At 39.8% G+C, this 22,163-nt stretch overlaps 2 long non-coding RNA genes across 2 annotated transcripts in view; one reads left to right on the forward strand and one right to left on the reverse strand.

Moving 5' to 3' along the window:
* Positions 1–22,163, reverse strand: part of LOC309700347 — a 227,684-nt gene that overhangs the window by 139,699 nt on the left and 65,822 nt on the right. The gene's annotated exons all lie outside the window — the stretch shown is intronic.
* Positions 1–22,163, forward strand: part of LOC309700350 — a 58,893-nt gene that overhangs the window by 30,251 nt on the left and 6,479 nt on the right. Inside the window, exon 2 of the long non-coding RNA XR_014274647.1 lies at positions 8,870–8,931. This is a non-coding gene — a long non-coding RNA (uncharacterized lncRNA). The remainder of the gene's footprint in view (positions 1–8,869; positions 8,932–22,163) is intronic.

Here is a 22,163-nt window from a genome sequence, read left to right on the forward strand (position 1 = left end):
ATTTCACTGAGAAGCGTTGTATGCATAGCATACAAGATAAACTTGAATTTGCTGATATGTCCCATGTGTCAACTCAGGAGTTTGCAGCTTTGTTTTTACACTTAATAAATAGTTTGAAGTGTTCAACAAATCAAATCTGGATTTGACCAGTAGCTTATGTGTAGCATATAAATATTTCCAAGCTTTTATCACAAAAGCAAGAAGCAATTTTTTTCTACTTGTAAATCTGAAATTGTGTTTTCAGTAAAGTGCTAATGAGAATAAGGTGATAGTTTTGAATGGGTCTGTAAATTAATTCAACTGAAGCAACATTTCTCTTTAATGCTTGGAATTCTCTCTTAGGCTTCCTGACAAACAAAACAGCATGAGGAGAGATTACCTTTTCCATAAAGGAAAGTAATTGCAAGAAAGTCTGCTTTTATGAAGACATAAATTGGTGTGAGAACGATGGGCAATAAGGGAGGGACACTTTGTAGAACCATAAAAGGCATTATGATGGAGAGATGGCCTCTGCAAAATGTCAACAGGAATGATCACGACACTGAAAGGAAAACTGTATACACACCATCGTCCTGTGTTCTCTTTTTTCCCCCATGAATCTTCTCCCTGGATGTTACCTCTGTGTTTGTGTCACTCTCTCATGCATCAGTGTGTGCTTTCATATGTGCTTAATCCACATTTATAGTTAGGTTAATCCTTACCTGGAAAAGAGCACACTGGGTTAATCTGGAACATGTGGGAGCTGCGTCATTTGACACACACATAACACACGATGCACTGAAAGACACAAATGCAGGAAATGATGCAACGGCACAAAATGGCCTTAATATAGTTTTAAATATGTACACAAGTGTTTGTAAATACAACTAAAGACACTAAATTTAATTCCACTTTAGGAACAAATTTGTTTTTGCTTTTTAAACAGAAATATGACAATAACATGAGGAATAATTATTTTCTTATGTAATGCTGCAGTTAGCTACAAAACTGTCAGAGGTTATTTTAGTTATTTGGGCAGTAAGTGAGTTTGTCTGTACGACCAGTGCTTGATCACTAATGTTAGAAAGCAAGTAGCTAATCCCAGGAGGACAAACTATATGTATATATAATTTGCATATATTGTGTCTGCATAGTAGACATTTTTCCTTCAGCTTTGGATGACTGAAACAGAAGGTATTTCATAATCCTAAACTGACACGAGAAAAATACTGTTGCCAACTCTAGAAGAGGACAGCTGCCTTTGTCATGAAAAACCCAAAAAGCAAAGTCAAGATGGATTTAAACAAACAAAAAGCAAACCTTTAACAAATCCAGGTGATGAAAGAAAGCAGACAATCACTCAGGCAAACAGTACGACACAACAAAGAACTAAGGAGATCTGAGGGCTTAAGTACATATGAGGTAATCAAGGAAACAGACGCAGCTGGGTAAAACAAGGCACAGGTGAACACAATCAATTAATGACCAAGAGGGAAGGCAAATCTGAACATAATGCACATGAGATGAGAGACTATCAAAATAAAACAGGAAGCCTAATACGCTGAGAGAGGGACTAAAACACTTAAACTTGACAGACCAAAGTAAACACAAAGACAAAACTGACTAAACAGAAACAGTCTAAGCACAGAGAGCAGAGGAAAGGAAAAACCTGAGAACAAATAAAGCAACCAATGCAAAATAATATTCGCCTGAAAACTGCAAAAAAGAATCAAACAGAAGATATCAACAGAAGACTGACGGTCCAAAACTGAAAACCCTGGGTAAAAAACCCAGGATCATGACACCTTTAGAAAAAAATCTTATTTTAATTATTTTATGTTTTGAATTGCTTCCTTTTATAGTTTAAATCATCGTGTTACAAAATCATTTTTTTTTCATTATCATTTTCTTTTTTACTGAAGCAAAAATTAACATAGTCCACATTTCCTGTTTTTTTTTTTTTTTTTTTTTTAATCAATTTGTCTAAGAACTGGATGATCGATAACCTGAGACGAGATAATCCTCCAGTAGACTGACAAGACCAGTGCAAACATAACAGTGAGCAGAAGCAGTGGTATAATGCAGAGACATGTATCCAGTGTATTCTGTCAATTGAACAGCAGTTGGCTTGAATTTTGAGTAGAGGGATAAAATAGGAATACTCAGTTCAGCCTGTTGTTGCTTTAGCAGGTGCAATGGCTTTAGTTACTCCGGTCTGTTAATGGATTTGTAGCTGTGTGAGAATTTGAGTGTCAAATTGTTGAGTCGCGAAGTAGCAGCGAAATAAATATCGCTGCTCTCCAGTCACATTTTCTGTGTTGGCTCTGTTTGTCTGTCGGTGACACACACGCGCACACACACATCGCTTTGTGTTTCACACAGACGCAGTAAGACGTTACACCCTTTCCCACACAATCTTTATAGTCTCTCACACACTCGCACAGTAACATACGTTTTCATGAAGGGGTGTTTGATGTACAGTCTAACAGGGTTTCACTTCACTCATTTCTCTTTGTAATACACATTTTTATTCCTCCTGCTGTCTATTTATCATCATCTTTATTATCTATTTGGGTTTTTTTTTTGCATTCTGCCTATTTTTCCCTTCCTCATGTCCTCTTATAGGCATGGTAGATATCCCAGCTTTGTTTTTGCCTTCTTCCTGTTCTTGGTTGCTTGTATGGATTATTAGGGCCACGTTAAGAAAAAAAATAGTGTGGATTATTTTGAGATTGTACTTCAGAATTGGTTTTAGTTACAGCAGAAAAACACAGTGTGGTGATAAGTGTAAGGACATTGAAAAGATGGTGCAGAAAGCAGCATCTGGTCACAAGGAAAAAACACACAAACTTGGCTTGATTTGTGCAACATGAAATGGCCAGGAAGGGAGAGATGCAAGAATATGGATGATACAGCCTCTTATTAAGAGGATGCATGTTGTATCACAAGAGACGATAGGACAGCTAATCAGTTTGGTTCACGATCTCACCTGCACAGTTTGTAGAGCGTGTAGTAGCTGTGGCAGTTGTTTGGCTTGAAATGACAACTGAAATCTCCACATTTGTTTTTCTCAAAATAATATTTAAACTTTAATCTCAAAATTGTGAATTTAATATTAAAATGGACACTGATTTTATTCACTCCACAACTCTTTTGTAAACATGGTTATGTCTACTCTAATGAGTTTTCTTGATTGGAAATTCTTTGTTTTTAATATTTCAAATGCTTTTTTTATGGTTTTGCACTAAATGTTTATCTTTTGTCTTTTTCAACTAATGAATTTTGTGAGTCACATTGTAATGGAAAAGTCTGGCCCAAGGCTCTATTTTTGCATCCTATTGTAGGGTGGCAGTTGGAAGACATTTTTTAATAAAGGAGGGTAAAAGTCAAAAGTGTCTCTTTCCCTCTAGAGCTCAGGACATTTCCTGTCTGTCTTTGTCTTTTTTTCCACATGCCCTTTTCTTTTTCTTTTCATCCTTCCTCTCTCTCCTCCTGCTCCCTGCCTGCAGATGATTGGTATCAGTTCCACATTATGGAGCCTATAAATGTACTTTTTCCTGGAAAGCTACACACACACACACACACACACACACACACACACACACACACACACACACACACACACACAGGCAGATGCAAAACACTTGCACACACAGATCCAAAATGCACTCTCAGTCTCACACATTGCAGACATAAATACACTCACAGGGTATAGCAGTGACTTGCCCCATCTGTGCTTTTTTTCTTGCTGAAGATAAAAATGCTGGATTATGTCTGTGGCAGCCTTTGAAAATTTAACACACGTGCACATTTCTACACATTTTGTACTGACACTTACTTTTATTGCAGAGGCTATTTTTGACATTGATGTGAACATAAGCTTGCAATCCTTTACTCTCACTTCCTAGTTATTGCCCCCTCTCATTCTTTTCTTCTGTTTTCCATTCTTCTCGTGTCATTGTGTCTTTCCCTCTCTGTCTTACTTCTCTTCATCAAGTCTTCCCCATCTGATCTCTCGGTAATGACCTGATCTGATTGGATTTGGTCTCATATTCCTTTCCCTGGCTAATAGCCATTACTGTTGCTAGGCAGCTGGGATCAAAACATTGGCAAACATGGCTGTTGCACAGGACCACTCCGACTGTAGAAACAGATCACTTATTTGCCTTGCCAGGTTTCTTTGCCATCACGCAGTTCAAGAAAAGCATTTTATTCTAATAAATGCAAGTTCAAGGCAGATATGGAAATGAGTTGATCATTATTTCATGTCAATGTGATCTTTGCTCTTTAGCTATGTTATGCTTCCAACTTATTATCTGTATTTAACACTTTAGTGCTAAATATAGATAGCTATTTTATAATTACCATTTTCATATCAGTGCTGGGTGATTTATGTCTCAGGGACATGCTTGAAAATACAGTGTTATCGCTGGAACTCAAAAGCTTACTCTCAGAACACAAATACACTAGGAATGCTAGGAACTGAATTTACTACATCAAGGAGAACCAGGACACTAGAAAGACAAGAGGGTGTGGGAACCATGAGGGAGGCTGCCACAAAGAGCAAAGGGAGACAGGGAGATAATATATCCACATAAAATGACAAGGGAACAGGCAACAGGTGGGGAACATGGTTGAACAGAATTAAAGAAGTTAAACTGAAAATGACATACATGGGACAAGGACCTACCAAAGTAAAACAGGAAGTAGCTAAAACAGGGGCCTAAACTTAGGCTACGACCACACGTACACGGGTATTTTTGAAAACGGAGATTTTCCGTTTTCATTTTAAAAAATAATCCCGTCCACACGTAAAGGCAGAAATGAAGGAAAACGCTGCTAGGAACATGCCAAAGCAACAGGTGGCGATATATTCCTAACCGGGCAGAAATGTTGGCCAATCAGAAGTCTAGAAGCCTCAGTGGGAAAGAGTAAACAAAGATGGCGCATGTGTAACTGTGTGTGTATATTTAAGCATTTAAACACTGCAGAGAGTACAATTAACAGTAACAGTATTGTAGAAATTCATTTCACCGAAACAATAACGTGGCGCACAGTGTGACGTCAAAAAATGCACACACCTTTGACGCTGCGTTTTCTCCGTTTTCCTCGTCCACACATAAATGCAAAAATGGAGTTTTCGAAAATATCCACCCTGGCCGGCGTTTTTAGAAATCTCCGTTTTCAGTGACCGAAAACGCTGTTTACGTGTGGACGAAAGGTGCAAACGCATAGAAAAATCTGCGTTTTCAAAAATACCCGGGTACGTGTGGACATAGCCTTAGACATACAACTTGACAGAACTAAAAAGGGAACCCAGGCAACCACATAGACAGGACACACAGACCACTCAGAAACAGGGACACGACTAGGGAGCCAAGACTGACTTCACAAGGAAATACAAAGGAAGGACAAAACACAGGGACGAGACAAAGGAAACAAGAAGGGAAATGAGTAGAAGACCTAGATGTGACAGGACTAAACAAAAAGGAAAAGAGCAACTGAAAGAGAGGAATAAAGCAAAGGTAACCAATACTAAGCAAACCAGGACTCTCATAATGTGACTATGGTAAAGAGTTATAGCTCTACGATAATAACTTGAGCTTGTGCAAGCTAAGTGATATAGAAGCACCCCATAGAAGGAGATTGCATTACCTGTGTAAGAAATTACAGCTTATTTATGGAAATATAGTATTTTTTCACCTTCACCTTCCATTCAGCTCAGTTGTTTTCACATATTTTGATGGGAAATTATTTTAGCACCACTGAGGGGAAACTTTAACACACTAAGTTGAGGTATTGTTTCAACCTGGGTCATATTATCCTAGACTCTCATCCTGCATCAGCCACGTCTACTCAAAGTTACACTCCAATAAAACAAAAGTTAAAGTGATGAATGGTAATCCAGCATGGCCCATCCATCAGTCCCACAGGAAGTCATTATTTTGCAATTTACAATTTTTATGAACTAATAACTTCACCTTGGGGGGGTTCAGCCATTTTTCTGTGTATGTTACATCAATAACTTGCAAATCTTCTGCCACTTTCTGAATCACTGTTTGGAGGAAGTTTTCACATTTCCTTGTGAATTTTCAAATTATGCTTCCACCACATGAATGCTTGTAAAATGGATCTTCTTAGTAAAGGAGGTCATCACACTGACATTCAAAACAAACACACTTTTTACCAGTTCATGCAAATGAATTGTGTATGGTATACTTTTATTCCTATTTGCATCAAATTGGTTAAAAATGCCTCGGCGGGGGAAGGAGCGCCCGGGGTTTTGGCAGCACGGTGGCATGGTGGTTAGCACTGTTGCCACACAGCAAGAAGGTCCTGAGTTCAATTCCACCATCAGGCCGGGGTCTTTCTGTGTGGAGTTTGCATGTTCTCCCCGTGTTTGCGTGGGTTCTCTCCGGGTACTCCGGCTTCCTCCCACCGTCCAAAGACATGCAGCTTGTGGGGATAGGTTAATTGGATAATCCAAATTGTCACTAGGTGTGAATGTGAGTGTGAATGGTTGTCTGTCCCTGTGTGTTGGCCCTGCGACAGACTGGCGACCTGTCCAGGGTGTACCCCGCCTCTCGCCCTATGACAGCTGGGATAGGCTCCAGCGCCCCCCCCCCCCCCCCCCCCCCCCGCGACCCTGAAAAAGGATAAGCGGAAGCGAATGGATGGATGGTTAAAAATGCATTTTAAGGTCATGTTATGATTAGTTAGATGAAGAAAGAATCCTTGTGTCACTTGTTAGATGTTATTCTGTTATCTCCAGAGTAAAGCAGTTACTGATTTACTACATTCGGTATTTTTTTATTTGATTTTTTACTTTATTCTTGGACTTAACCAATGAGAAACAAAAAGAATGTTTCCAGGTGTGTGTGTGCGTGTGTGTGTGTGTGTGTGTGTGTGTGTGTGTATTCTGTTATTGCCCACATCTTTACCTTTTTTTTGTTTGTTTGTTTGTTTTTTACCTCTGATTATTTCAAGCCTCATTAGTTTCATTTACTGGGATCTTAGTTGGTTTCCATTGCAATGACAATAACATTCCAGTTTCTTTCAAGGTAACTAGCTTAGAAACTGTTCAAAGTACAAAGTTTTGGATCCACTTGTATCCCTGTATGTCTAGTTTCACCAGACTCGACGGGCAAAACATCTGATTTGATGTTGCTGCTCAGTTTAATTAACTGTTACAGCCATTTTCCACATAGTCCTCTATTTTAAAGGTTCAAAATGAGTTGGACAAATAGAAAATAGTTTTTAAACGTTGCTGGTTGCTCTACTGGAGTGAGATCATGTGACTGACTTGGTAATTGAACATTTCTTTGCCTGGAGAAACTCTTGGGTTGTGTTTCTAGCATGCTTTGGGTCATTATCCCTCTGCACTGTGAAGCACTGTCCAATCACTTTTGCAGCACTGAGCAAAGTCTATAACCCTGCACGCTTTAGAATTCATTCTGCTATTTAAAGATGAAAGTACATATTTAGTGTGCAAGCATTTATGTTGGAAATTTGCTATTTGATTTTGAAAATGACCCAGGCACTTATTTCTCTTTTATATCCCCTGAAGCTGTCAACACAAACAGTAAAACCTTTGATTTGAACCACACAAACACACAGTGACAACAAAAACATAAACTTTATGCATAAGACTGCTGCTTTTAAACTGAAGGCTGGAACCAATCTAGTCTTTGGTCATCAGTGTCAAAATAATCCTCTGTCTTCTTTTTGTCTTTGTGTCCTTCAGCTGTCTTTTCATATTGTCTGCTCTGTTTTCTGCCTTTAATTGCCTTGTCTAAACTGTTTTCAATCTTTTTTCTCCTCGAGAGGCTTCATTTTAACTGTTCTCTCTTTCCCTACATCTTTCCTTTTTTATCACTTCTATGCATGATTTTCTCCACCGCTTTTTGTCACTTTTTCTAAATTAAGATGGAGCTATTAAGGCTGGATTCCCTTTAATGAGATGCAGTATGCAGAAGTAGCTGTGTTCATGAATCATAGGTGTGTGTGTGTGTGTGTGTGTGTGTGTGTGTGTGTGTGTGTGTGTGTGTGTGTGTGTACATGTAAATCAGTTCTAAATTAGGTTTAGTTTAAGAGGACTATTGGTCATGGCCTTTCTCTCCCAGTGTGCAGACTTATATGTGCATTTACACACAGTTATTGCACAAACACAAAGGTTGAAGCTGAAAGCAGAGGCAGTCCCTGGACCCCAGGTCTCATGGTGTCCTTAAAGGAAATTTAAAAATCATCTTATTAACGTACATTTAGGACAGATTTTTAAAAATCAGTGATTAATTTAAAGATTTAAAGATAATCTAACTGTGGACAGTCATGCAGTTGATTACAATTAAACATTAAATACAGATTTCTGAGGATAAATTCAGATGAATTTGTGCTCAGGAGCAGAGGTCTTCCTTTCTTGGGGCTGTCATCATGTGAGTCAGTTTCCACATTATGCATGCTGCACACCACACGGCAGTTAAGCTTCAAATTTAAAAAAGGAAAATTCCAGTGGAATAACCCAGGTTTAAAGTCTTTAACAAGAATCTCACCAAGCCGTTTTACTCCAAGTGAGAAAGGCATGTGAAACCAAATCAAATATGTGGCTCATCGAGAAAAACATTTCCACAGAACTCAGGTTAACAGTGACCACCTTTGATGCTGTTGGCCAACAGGATGTGGTGGGAACAGTGCTGCTGCCGGCAAAAGAAAAAGGAAGAGAAGATGGGAAAGGTGTGATCTGAGGCAGCAAGAGAGAAGAAAGGCAGGATTGTAGAATTGAAAGAGCGTGATGTTAGTTAGCAGTAAAAAAAGGAATTTTGGAGTAACGCAAACGGATTCTTTTCCTTTTCTTTTTCCTAACTCTGTCTTTTTATTTTTTTCACCCCGACAGATGAAAGAGAAGACGTTCAGAAGAAGACTTTCACAAAATGGGTAAACTCACAATTGGCTAAGGTAAGAGAGCTTCCTGCGTCTCTAACTTGCACCTGCACACCTTACACCCAGTGAGAAGTCATTTCATCAGTATTAAATAGTATCCATCTCTTGCAAGCATATCTTGGGTCTTTAGTAGGTTGAGCTCTGTGAATTCATCATCTTTTCTGTATTGACATTCTGGTTTCATATGTAAGGTTCCAACAACCCTGTGAATGAACCAGGATAGTGTTTTTCATAACTGGTAACATTATATCCAGTTTGATCTATGATAACATTTACATATGAATATGAATACATATAGATATGATGATAAAGAAGCTTTAGAACCATGTTGCATTAATCAGTTATTCTCCAGATGAGCTTTTCTGTGGTGAGTCATTTAAGCTGACTTTGGAGATCATGATTACATTCATACCAAATAACATTTATGGTTTCACAGATAAAGAAATGTCAGAATCTCAGCTAAAAGCTCACCATTTCCAGGACCACTAAACACCACTAGAACAACAAAAAATTAAAGAGCAGGTAAAAAGATTCTGCAAAAAGATGTAAACACAAATTTCCCCCATTCACCCAATGACGCACACAAACAATGTCTCTGCTGAAAGCACAGATCTCTGTAGAGTTATATCTACTAAAAGATCTATCATCTAATAAAACCTCCCACACTTGTAAAAAGTCTCACAAGTGTTAGCTTTACTTTGATACCAACATAGATTTAAACAGGGTTTGTAATTGTAGAGAAATAATAAATTCATTTTGGTCATGTCTCAACCTCAAAAGGCTCCTAGTGTTACAAAGGTTATGAAGAGAGGTCATGATCCATTAGCACCTGCATAGCTCCAGGAAAGAGCACTACAGGTGTAATATTTGCTTTGTGTTCTGTCCAGACAAGCATGGCAAGCAGAGCAGTGCTTGCTGAGTCAAATCTAAAAATAGACAGAAATTAAAACATACCAAATTGGATGCTATCTCTCTCCTTTAATCTCGAATAGCTTAAACTTAAAATAAAGGAGAAAGCCAAATTTCTCCTTTTAGCTCAAACTACATAAACAAAAAGCTTCTCACCTGATTTGATCTTTCACTTAAATTACTATCATGCTGTGGCTGCAATTGGCTATTGTTGCTGAAGCACACTATCCCTTTGTTCCCATTTGAAACTGCTGCGTGTCTTTGTTTCATGGGCAAGCCGACCTTTTTAGTTTGATCGTGGGCATCAGATGTGATGGGAGAGGTCTTTAGTACCTGGTAGACCGGGAATGATATGGCCCCGAAGGGCACTCCTGGATTCCAAAGTCTGCCGTCTTATACTAATTCATTGGACTTTCACCATAAAATACTTTAAAAAAGTGGGTAGGTCACTCTGTATAGAGATAATGATTGAGTGGAAACAGTGGATTTGTCTGCATTATAGCCCTGGGCCTTACTAACTGGAAAACACTTTGCTTTAAACATTGTTCCGACTTTTTTTGGAAATTACTTTTAAACTTTTCTTCCAAGTCCTCAATATAGAGTTCAAGCTGCATAGCTGGTTATGAAAATATCACAAATGTTTGAAATGAGCTCAGTCTTAAATATCTTTAGCATTAATGTTAATCCATAAAACTCTCTGCTTGTCTTTGTGTCAAAGTCACTGCATGCTACTGGTTGGTGGACAAATATAGAGGAGGTCAGAAGGAGTTGCACAGTAGAGAATCCATATGGTTTCACACTAAGAGAGAGAAACTGTGGTGCTGTGAGGAAGTCAGGAGTACGAGAGACGTATGTGAGGATCGTGCACGACATGTATGAGCTGGTGAGGTGTGCAATAGGAGTCAAGGTGGAGGTCTGATTACATCAGGGATTGACTCTTAGCCCCTTTTTGTTTGCAGTGGTGATGGACAGGATGACTGATGATGACAGGCAGGAGTCTGTGGTAGTAAAGATAGTAGTAGATGGCACTGATTTGTTTGAGCAAGTGAAAGAGATTCTGGAGGTATGTTCTGGAGAGACTATGGCTTATTGTCACAGCATCATGTTAGTCAACACAACATTTTGTAATGGCAGCTCTGCAATTGAAGATGCATTTGAGGTTGCTGTTCTTGATGCTGAGTTTTTTTTTACCTCCCCAAAAAATATTATATACACATTTACATTTACAGGATGTAGCTGCACTGTTGTTGTGAGCACTGATACTTACCATAAAAAATGTGATCTCATTAACAGAACTTGGCAACAGTTGGTTCAATAATTAATTAACCAATATTTGGGGGTAATATTGGGGTTGTTGGCGACAGTGGGAAGGAAAAACTCTCTTTTAACAGGAAGAAACCTCGGCAGAACCAGACAATCATCCCTATATTGTAGAAAGTAAAGATGTAGTTTCCTGGTTTTATTAATTTTGAGAATTCTTCACACTTCACACCCAGAAGGTTCTGGGTTTGAAACCAACATCCTGGTGGGGGTCTTTCTGTATGGCTTCTGCATGGTCTCCCTGTTCCTGCATAGGTTATTTCCATGTATTCCAGCTTCCGCTCATGGTTCTGTGTCAAACCTTGTTGGAATAGGATTAAGATGCCACATTTGATTCATTCCTGTCATGGGCCCAGAGGGATAAACCATGGTTTTAAAGTTGAAGTGTTAATTCAAAGTAAACCTTAATTGCTTTTCTTCCTGTGCTTCTCAACTTTTTGCCATTACCCATAACTACCACAGTTATGTGGAATATGCTCTGCACTACATTATATTGAACTTTTTTCACTATTTAGATACAGCTTTACTTTTTTAAGAAATCAAGCTTTTTCCTGTGAGTTCCCAGGCCGGTAGGGAGGTCATTGTGAACCCAATGTAAAAGTTTTTGTATGTTAGCTACCCAATAGTAGTGTCTAAAATTGGGCAGACCAAGACCACCATCATTTTTAGAGGACTGAAGAACAGACTTACAAACTCTAGCTTGTTTCCCTCCCCATATGAAATGTGACAGGATTTTTTCTAACTTGTCGAAGAATGCTTTAGTAAGAAGAATGGGGACATGTTGAAAAAGATGCAATAATTTGGGGAGGACATTCATCTTTGTCAGATTAACTCTTCCTGCCACTGACAATGGTAGTGAAGTCCGATGGTCACAGTCTTTCTCGTTGTCTAGTAGGGATAGCAAATTCTCCCTCATCATTTTAGGTATAGAAGAAGAAATAAAATTAAAAAGCGATATTTAAATCAGTTTCTGTACACTTAAAGGGTACTATTGAGTGGGGAAGAGCTCGGGCCAGGGAGTTGAGGGGTTGCATCTCGCTTTTTTGATAATTGAGCTTATACCCTGACAGTGTACCATATTGGTCCAGTATGTTAAAAAGCACCGGGAATGAGTTTAGAGGGTCAGAAATGTACAAGAGCAAGTCGTCTGCATAAAGTGAGAGTTTGTGGGTCACACCGAACCTCGTAATGCCTTTAAATATACCCTCTGAACGCAGCCATATTGCGAGAGGCTTAATAGCAATGGCGATTAAGAGGGGTGAGAGAGGGCACCCTTGCTTAGTCCCCCTCTCAAGTGGAAAAGGCGAAGACAAGTTGTTGTTAGCATGAATACAGGTGGATGGCGAGGAATATTGTAACTTAACCCAGAGAATAAAGTCAACCGCCAAGCCAAACCTATCCATCACCTCATAGACTAAGCTCCACTCGAAGCGGTCGAAAGCTTTCTCCACGTCGAGAGATACCACAACCACTGGAACTGAATTGCACGACGTATGGATAATATTCAAAAGAGGTGTCTTGAATTGTCATATGAGTGCCTGAGGTGGAGAGCTTGAAGTGTACAGATCGCAATAGAAACGAACAAATACTTCATTAATTCCCTCTGGGTCCGATATTATGTCGCCAGTAGCAGACTTGACCTTGCATGGGCTTGATAGGCCAGAAGTTTCCCTGCCTTATCATCGAATTCAAAAAAGCGTGGCTTTGTCTTAATTAATTGAACAATACCCACATAGCAGGCAGGTCTGACCCAGATCTGGTGTCATGCTGGCACTGCTGGCTGACTTCTGGCATAGTTAGTGATTTGTCATCCAGATATGGGCCAGGCCTGGCATAGATGGCACAGTTTATGTGATGGCATGATACATCTGGCCTGATTGTGGTTTGCTTTATGTGGCCCAGGCTCATAGAAAATAGGTCTGGACTGGATCCGTCATCAAGCTGACACTTCATGTCAACCAGATGTGGGCCAGGTCTGGCAATGAGGCACTATTTATGTTCCTATTTTAGTTAGAAGACCCAAATGCCATGTTGCAATACTATACTGCTATGGTAGCCAACGTTTCGAATGTAGGTTTGACAGGTTTGTGAGTGTACACTTTATCCAAAACCTAGTGAGAGTTTGCTCATGTCTACCACCGTGTGGCTGTAGCTCAGGAGGTAGAGCGGGTCACCTACTGATCGGGAGGATAGTGGTTCGATTCCTGGCTCCTCCAGTCTGCATAGTATGAATGTAGTTAGGAAGCACTCAGTTTAGTGAAAGTGTGTGTATGTGGCATGTTGTATAGAGCACTTTGAGTAATCGGGAGAGTAGAAAAGCGCCACGTAAGAAGCAGTCCATTCACTGTCAGAACAGAGTTCTGTCATGCTGTTTTTGCACTATTATGTTCCGGCACGTTGTTATTACATGGTTTGATTAAGGTACACATTAGGCTGACATCTGTGGCCAGAGCTGAAACTGTCCTGGGCCAGCACAGGACCAGCTGCGTGTTTGCAACTGGCCTTGTGCTGGCCCATGTGTGGGCCACCTCTGGCAAACCTGATTTGGGCCACCAAAGGGCCGTCATTCTTTGCGGAATGTGGGCCATGTGTAAGCACATTGTGTGGGCCAGATCCGGGCCATACCAATTTTGCCATGTGGTAGCTGTTGCGGTGGTGGTTAAATTGAGACTGGCTTGAAGTTTCAAAGGTTCTGTATATAAGCCACTTGAGTTCATTGAGTAAAGACAGACACATAATACGATACAATTGTTTCTTCTCCTTGTTAAATGACATAGAATTTAATCAGTATAATCTACATGTACTCTACGCACAAAAAGCTAAATTAAGGTGTTCAACACTTTGGTTAGCACAAAATTATATCTGCTAGTTCCATGCAAGAGGCAGTCATATTCCCAAAAATGTTTAAACAATGTATAGTTATTGTTTAAAGAAATAATACAAGCACCAGCTTAAGCTAAAGAATGTAAGTAGGTGGGTCTGGATACTCCAGATTAGAGCAGGGCAATATGACCAAAAATATTTATCACGATATACATTTGAAAATTTGCAATAACGATATAACTGACAATATAATTGACACTATACAAAATACTTTACAACTCCCCAACTTTATTAGTGCAAAAAAAAAAAAATCAATGTATTTTCACTTAAACAAGCAGCTGTTTTTTTATGTGCATTAAAGTTATATAAAAATGTAACAGTGCAAATTCCTCGCTGACAGTTTAACCAAAAGGCGTTTCCAGTGGAAACTGGCCGACACATCCTCAGCACAACCATGTATAACATCCACAAAACTTAAAAAGAGGTTATACACACACAATACGGTAATATTATGTTGAAGCACAGCACGTATCACTCCGCGAGGCTCCTGACTACGTTAGCCGTAATGCTCCGACAATCTATCAAGCGGTGCGGCTTCGTAGCTTAGCAAAGTCGTACTGAAACATTTGACAGATTTTCGAGCGCCGTGTACATAAAATCGTTTTGAGGTCAGTAAACACAACTCATATATATATTCATTATAAGGCACACAATTCATACATAAGGCACACGGGATTATAAGGGGCACTGTGGATTTTCAGAAAAATCAAAGGATTGATTTTAAGTGTGCCGTGTTTTCCAAAAAACACGGTAATAACGACGGCCCGCTAGCATGCTCTACCAAAAATAGTGCTTTGTTGTGTATCTGACGGACGAAAGCTAAACCAGTTCCACACCACTGAAGCTGCAGCACTTTTACAAACCAGTTCTCGTTTCATCCGTTTCATTTAACGATCCGCTTTCGCCCTTCTCATTCTCCGTTGCCGCCATGCTTTTTCCGCCATGTGCCTATGAAAACAAAGGCACTGCGCGCGTGCGTTTTACCCATATTCTATCGCGATATTTCATTTTCTTATCGTTGCCCAACATTATACTGGTATTACCGTGAACGGTATGATATGGCCCAGCCCTACTCCAGATTCTTACTAGTGTCCATTGACATTAATGAGAGATTAAATGGTGATTCTACAGTGACTGTAGGTGTGAATGTGAGCAAAAATAATTCTGTATGTATGTGGACAGATAAACCAACCATCCAACCAGCTCATTAACTCATCATTTTCACATCTTCATTTCATATGACAGCAGAATAGGTATAACTTTAGTCAGCAACCAACCACTGGTCGCTGCTTACCTCAGTAATGGAGTTAATAACTGAGATAGAGATAAGAGACATGGAGAAAACACCAACTAGACAAATGCAGTTTTAAAACAAGCCCAAAAACAGCATTTTTTTGATGACTTTATAGACAAAATACATGCAAAGGGATTGGCAACTTTATCTGCTGTGTGCACAGGTAGCTGCTGCCACGCACAACTTTCTCACCATCTAATTCTGTTATGAATTGAGATATAGGTAAAGTCACAGAAACTGGACTTCAGATGTGGTTAAAAGTAGTCCCTTGGATGAAAGTTTTGTGGATTATGCCTACCCCACCCTCACAATTGCATTTTGTTGTATGAGCACAAATTTTAGGAAGCAGGTTTGTTGTATTTTTAAGAGGTGTTGTTGGTGTGTTGTTGGCATGGTGAAGGAGATTTTGTGAATGTACTATGTATGCATGTTGGTGTGACAGTGTGAGTAAAGCTGTCAGAACCAATTCTAATCTTAGCCAAATGATTTAAAAATAGATCTCTTCTCTTCTCTTCTCTTCGATCTTATTTAATGGAGATAAAGAGATCTATTAAATAAGATCTGTAGAAGTAATAGAGCTTGAATTGAAATGTTATTTGTAATTAAACATGTCCTAATACTTTAATTACGCAAAACGAAAAGAAAACCATTCTATGTCCAGGTTAAGAGTGGTTGAGCGGTACCAGCTAGATGTAGATGTAGTGTCCTTGTATCTCCTCAGCTTGCTGCTGTATGTTGGGGTTTTTTACCTGTGGATGACACTGTTGATTGTCTGCACCTTTGGGTCTGAAAACAGGTCTTGTCATTTGTGCTCATGTGCCAAACAAAGTTCAGAGTACCCAGCCTTCGTGGAGTCACTCGTGAGATGCTTGAGGGTGCTCAATCTGAGGACTCTGTCGTGCTACTGGAAGACTTAAATACTGGCCTGGGCAATGACAGTGAGGCCTGCTGGGGAGTAATCAGAAGGAATGGCCTGCTTGATCTAAACCTGAGATGGTGTTCTGGTATTGGACTTCGGTGCAAAACACAGTTTGTCTATAATAAACACCATGTTCAAATATAAGGGCCTCCATGAGCTGTGGATAAGCCGTGGAACCAGGACACCATAGGCTGGCAGAGGGCCTGGTCCTCAAAATCTTCAACTTCAGCAAAACATCAACAACATTCCGAGGAAGGCTGGGGACGCTGACCCCAAATGCACCTTGTTCCTCACCTCGATTGTAGAGGCCACTGCATGGAGCTGTAGCTGCAGGATGGTTGGTGGCTGTCATGGTGGGATCTCCTTCCCCCCTTTAATTTTCTCTTCCTTTCCGTTCTTCCTTTATTCTCTTAAAGTTTACATTGGTCTACATTTCCTGTTTTTCTCTCTCTTCTCTTCTTGCCCTTTTCTTCCCTTTTTGCTCTCCTCTCTTTCCTTTTTTTCTACCTGTCCTACATTTCGTTTACACGCCTTTCTTCTTGTTTCTTCATTTTCTTCCCCTTTCCTTCACCTCTCCCTTCCCATCCTGTTCTTTCCTTCGTATCCTTTTTTGTTCATCCATCCTCTCTTCACATTGAAATGGGAGAATATTTGTATGTAGGGGGCAAGGAAAAGTACATGTGGTTACCAAAGCATAATTAGCACCACTTCCTAGATAGATCAGTCTCTCTCTGTCTGTCATTCCCATATGGAAAAGATATTTATAAGTCTTATGAAGTTTGTATCTGTCTTGTGTGAAACTTGTATGAAAAGCATATAAGAGTGAAAACAGATATAAGATCCCTTGAAAAAATTATATAAATGGAACTTGTATGTTTTGGATACTTACTAAAACAATATATCAAAGTAATGAGAAAGTGGCCACTTTCATGAGTAAATCATATAAGCCTTATATGATCACTATATCAAGTAGGCCACATCTTATGCAAGTCTTTCATAATTATTTTCTATTTCTTTTCCATGTGGGTACGTACACACACACACACACACACACACACACACACACACACACACACATTCTAATAGTTACTGAGTAGTGAGACAGTAGGTGGAGCAAACTAGATTACAGGAGGAGAAATTAGAGAAAACCAGGAAAGAGAGTATTGCAAAGAGATTTGGTACGAATAGAAAGAACTGGCAGTGAAGCACTATCATGTCTGATTTAAGTGTGATTTGCTGCTAAGCAAACCATAAAAAGAAGCACTGCATGAATATGAGGATCAGTCACCAACAGGAAACTGAATAGTTTTTTTTATACTTTCTTGTTTGCACCATATCTGTAAATTACTTCATATGCATTTACTCTTCTGATGCTTCCATTTCAAATTCAAATTTTATTTGTAACATACACAGTCATACACAGTACAATATGCAGTAAAATGCTTAGACAGCTGCTCGTGAGCTAAAATAAAAGACTATGAATAGGATAGAAAATAAATATGAAAATTAAAATAAAGGGTAAATTTAACTAGGAAAGAATAGAATAAAATATAAAAATTAAAGTTAAAAATAAAATAACTGTACAACAAAATACACAATATAGAAAATATATAAGAATATATGAAGAAATATAGAACAATAAGAACAATATATAAAAATATAGGACAATAAGAGCAGCTGTACGTGTAATAAATGGTAATGAAAGAAATGTAATGTCCAGGGTTGTGCAATCCACATATTTAAGTGTCCTGTGCAGTGCAAATATGACTAAAAGTGATTTATTTAAGTGACTTGTGATAGAGTGATTTGATTGGATGACCACGCAGTAGTTGTAGTTGTGCAGTGGCCACTAGTGTAAACAAATGTCCAGAAAGTCCAGTGTGTGTGTAAGAACTGTATGTGTGGGTCAGTACTGTGTGGTGGTGTGATTGAGAGACCGTATCACCTGCGGGAAGAAGCTCCTCCTCAGTCTCTCTGTGTTGGTCTTCAGGGAGCGGAATCGCTTTCCTGACCTCAGCAGAGAGAACAGTCTGTTGTTGGGATGGCTGAGGTCCTTCACGATCTTCCTGGCCTTGGTCCGGCACCGCCTGCTGTAGATCGAGTGCAGGTCAGGGAGCTCGGAGCGGATGGTGCGCTCAGCTGACCGCACAACCCTCTGTAGAGCTCGTCTGTCCTGCATGGTGCTGTTCCCGAACCAGGTTAAGATGTTTCCCGCCAGGATGCTCTCTATGGTGCACGAGTAAAAGTTCCTGAGCACCTTGGAGGGCAGTTGGAAGTCTCTCAAGCGTCTGAGGTGGTAGAGACGCTGACGGGCCTTTTTCACCACGGTGTTGATGTGACAGGACCATGACAGGTCCTGCGTGATGTGAACTCCGAGGTATTTGAAGCTGTCCACTCTCTCCACTGGGCACTCGTTGATGACGGGGGTCTGGTAGTTCCTCTCCATTTTTAGCAATGACAATTTATTTATTTATATCTCCATTTACGGGGTGGCTGTAGCTCAGGTGGCAGAGCAGGTCAGCCACTAATCAGAAGGTCGGTGGTTCGATCCCAGGCTGCCTCCTGGCTGCATGCCAAATATCCTTGGGCAAGATAATAACCCCACGTTTGCCTACTGGTGGTGGTCAGAGGGCCCGGTGGCGCCTGTGTCCGGCAGCCTCGCCTCTGTCAGTGCGCCCCAGGGCGGCTGTGGCTACAATGTAGTGTGTGAATGTGTGTGTGGATGGGTGAATGACTGAATGTAGTGTAAAGCGCTTTGGGGTCCTATGGACTAGAAAAGCGCTATACAAATGCAGGCCATTTACCATTAGTTGTTTATTATATAAGCATGGGAAGTGGGCAGGACCTGAGATCAACTTTTCTCAATGTGTAGTGGCTACCAATAAGAATGATGAATACTATTTATTTACATATAGTAGTAAGTACTTTAGAAGGTCTCCTAGACAACCCAAGCTGGAAAGCCAGCTTATAGACACGTGGCCTTATACTCCTGGGACTGGTAATTTGTCTGAGTCAGAGCTAACTAGAAGGAGAAAATGTGTCACAGATCAACTTACTCCATCCATCCATCTTCTTCCACTTATCCAGTTCAAGGTCACAGTACTCCATCCCAGGAACTGTGAGTGAAAGCCAAGGTACATCCTTGACAGGTGACCAGTCTGTCACAGGGCTGACAAACAGCTCCGGCTAATGGGTGAATAAGGCAAGTTGTATAAAGTGCTTTGAGTGCTCTGGTAAAGTTGAAAAGCCCTATAAAAAACTAATCCATTGTCATTTAACATGTATTTATTTATCTATCTATCTACAGCTCATCCCAATAATTGAGTTAGGGGTGTTGGTGCACTGATTGACAGCTATCCCTGTCACAGTCTGTGAGACGTGATCCAGTCCTTGGAGTTGATGTGGAGTGGATCTCTTTACTCTCTATGTGCTGCTGTAGCCTTTTGAAGCACTTTCTTAGCTGACTTATTTTGTGGCTTGCTATGAGGTAAAGCTTTATGAATGGTAGGGAGTGCATGCATAAAAAATGATAATAATTATATAAATTGATTTACATTATAAATGCATAATTAATCACATACATCTATCAATAATTCTGTGATTGTGATAAAAATTGGAATTGAATAAATGCTACATTTAAAACATAATTGATTCATAAAATGTATCAAAAATGTTTAAAATATGAATAAATAGTATTTAAAAACACAATACAGGTTATGAATGCAGCTTGCTAAGATTAGCTTATAAATTAACGCATCAAATTGAAGCATCAACATCCTGTTTGCAAAACTAATTGGTGTCTACAGTGGCTACATCCACGTTTATACTGTATATGTCAAATTTTTATAAAAATGTTTTAAGAAAATGACCTTTATCATGTATTTTAATTATAAAAGAAGACTGAGTGGGGCCCATGAGATTGTTTTTTAAGTGGGCCACAGTACTTTGGGATGGCTGGTTTATAACAAGGTAGTAAGACCTGCTATAGTTTGTGGTTTTCATTGGACTGAGTAGAACAGATAAGATTATGAGTGTATCAGAAAAATATAGAAATATTTGTTGAAATATTTTGGACACAAAGATAGATAGGGAAGATTGAAATAGTTTGGATTGAATAGGAAGTATAGGGGACATACAAGACAAAGTAGACTATGCAGACTAGTTGGTGAGAGAGGAGGATGCAGGGATAGGGTGAGACAGAGGCTTCTGATCCAATGTGGAAAGAAGAAGTGAGTATATGCTTCATGGTTTTCATTGACAGTATTTCTTGGCATAGCCAGGTGTTGGAAGGCTTCCACTTTGGTGGCCTCAGATTCTTCTTCTGCAGATGATCTGGTTCTGTTGGCTTCATTAGGTGGTGACTTCTAGCAGCCAGTTGTGAAGGGGCACAAAGAAGAATCAGCACCTTCAAGTCAGAGACCATGGTCCTCTGTCAAAAAAGGTGGAGTGCCTACTTTGGGTCAGGGACAAGTTACTACCCCAGGTGGAGAAGTTCAGGTGCTTTGGGGTCTAGTTTATGAGTCAGGAGAGAAGAGAACAGGAGACTAACAGACAAATTGGGCGATGATTGCATTGAGTCAGATGCTGCATCGGTCCGTTGTGGTAAAAAGGGAGAGATGACAACGAAAGCGAAGCAAACCGAAGTGGTGCTGTCCAAGTCAAGTGCTTGACACTCTTTCCTGGATGTCTTCCAGTGTGATGGTTCCTGGATCCTATTCAGGGAGGCTGCGGGGGTCTGCTCTTAGATCCCCTAGCAACTGAACATTATTGTTATGTGTTGCATCCTTCTCCCATATGCTCTTCCTGTTCTGCTGTAATCTACCCTAATTCCATTGTTACAGATTTATGGTGTTCTTTGCTAATTTGTTATAAATGTAGTATAATAATGTATTTATAATGATAAAAATATTATGCTGTTACAGTGTAGTTGGATTTTTGACAATATTGTCAAAAAAATAAATAAGTAAATAAATAGACCTTTGGGTAATAGACTTCTTGGGGTAATGTGAAGGGCAGCCTGTTCTACATCTGCTGACAAATAGGTGTGAATTCACAGGCTGCTTCTACACCATATTCTGGCCTGATTTGTTTTATCATATCTCTTTTTATCTTCTTCAACACAAGCTGCGGTTTGCATTCATAAAAACACGAGCACTGACACAAAGCCAGGGAGGAACAGACAGTCATGTCCCACAGCATATTTCCCACACCATGTCCCACGTGCATAAGTGGTGGGTGGAGGTCAGATCTGATCATATCACACACACAAATGCGTTTTCATCTTCAGTAAACACTGATAGCAATGACCTCTACAGGAATGTGAGCAGAATGCTAAACATTGCTGACTCGTTCCTCTTGTGTGTGGATGTAGTCGCTTCAAAATCAGACTTTGCAGACACAGAAAGATGATTCTCTCATTCTGTGCCCTCCACACTAAGGACAGCTTGACTTATCTCACCTTTGAATGGAAATACTGGGTTAAAATTTAATTTGAATTAAGCATATATGAAGTTATAATTTTTTATCTATGACACTTAATCTACAGGGTGGGCCATTTATATGGATACACCGTAATAACATGGGAATGGTTGGTGATATTAAAGTCCTGTTTGTGGCACATTAGTATATGTGAGGGGGCAAACTCCTCAAGATGGGTGGTGACCATGGTGGCCATTTAGAAGTCGGCCATCTTGGATACAACTGTTTTTCCAATAGGAAGAGGGCCATGTGACACATCAAACTTATTGGTAATGTCACAAGAAAAACAATGGTGTGCTTGGTTTCAACGTAACTTTATTCTTTCATGAGTTATTTACAAGTTTCTGACCACTTATAAAATGTGTGCAATGTGCTGCCCATTGTGTTGGATTGTCAATGCAACCCTCTTCTCCCACTCTTCACACACTGATAGCAACACCGCAG

Source organism: Aulonocara stuartgranti (assembly GCF_965226115.1).
Source record: "Aulonocara stuartgranti genome assembly, chromosome: 23".
Taxonomy (NCBI): Eukaryota; Metazoa; Chordata; class Actinopteri; order Cichliformes; family Cichlidae; genus Aulonocara; species Aulonocara stuartgranti.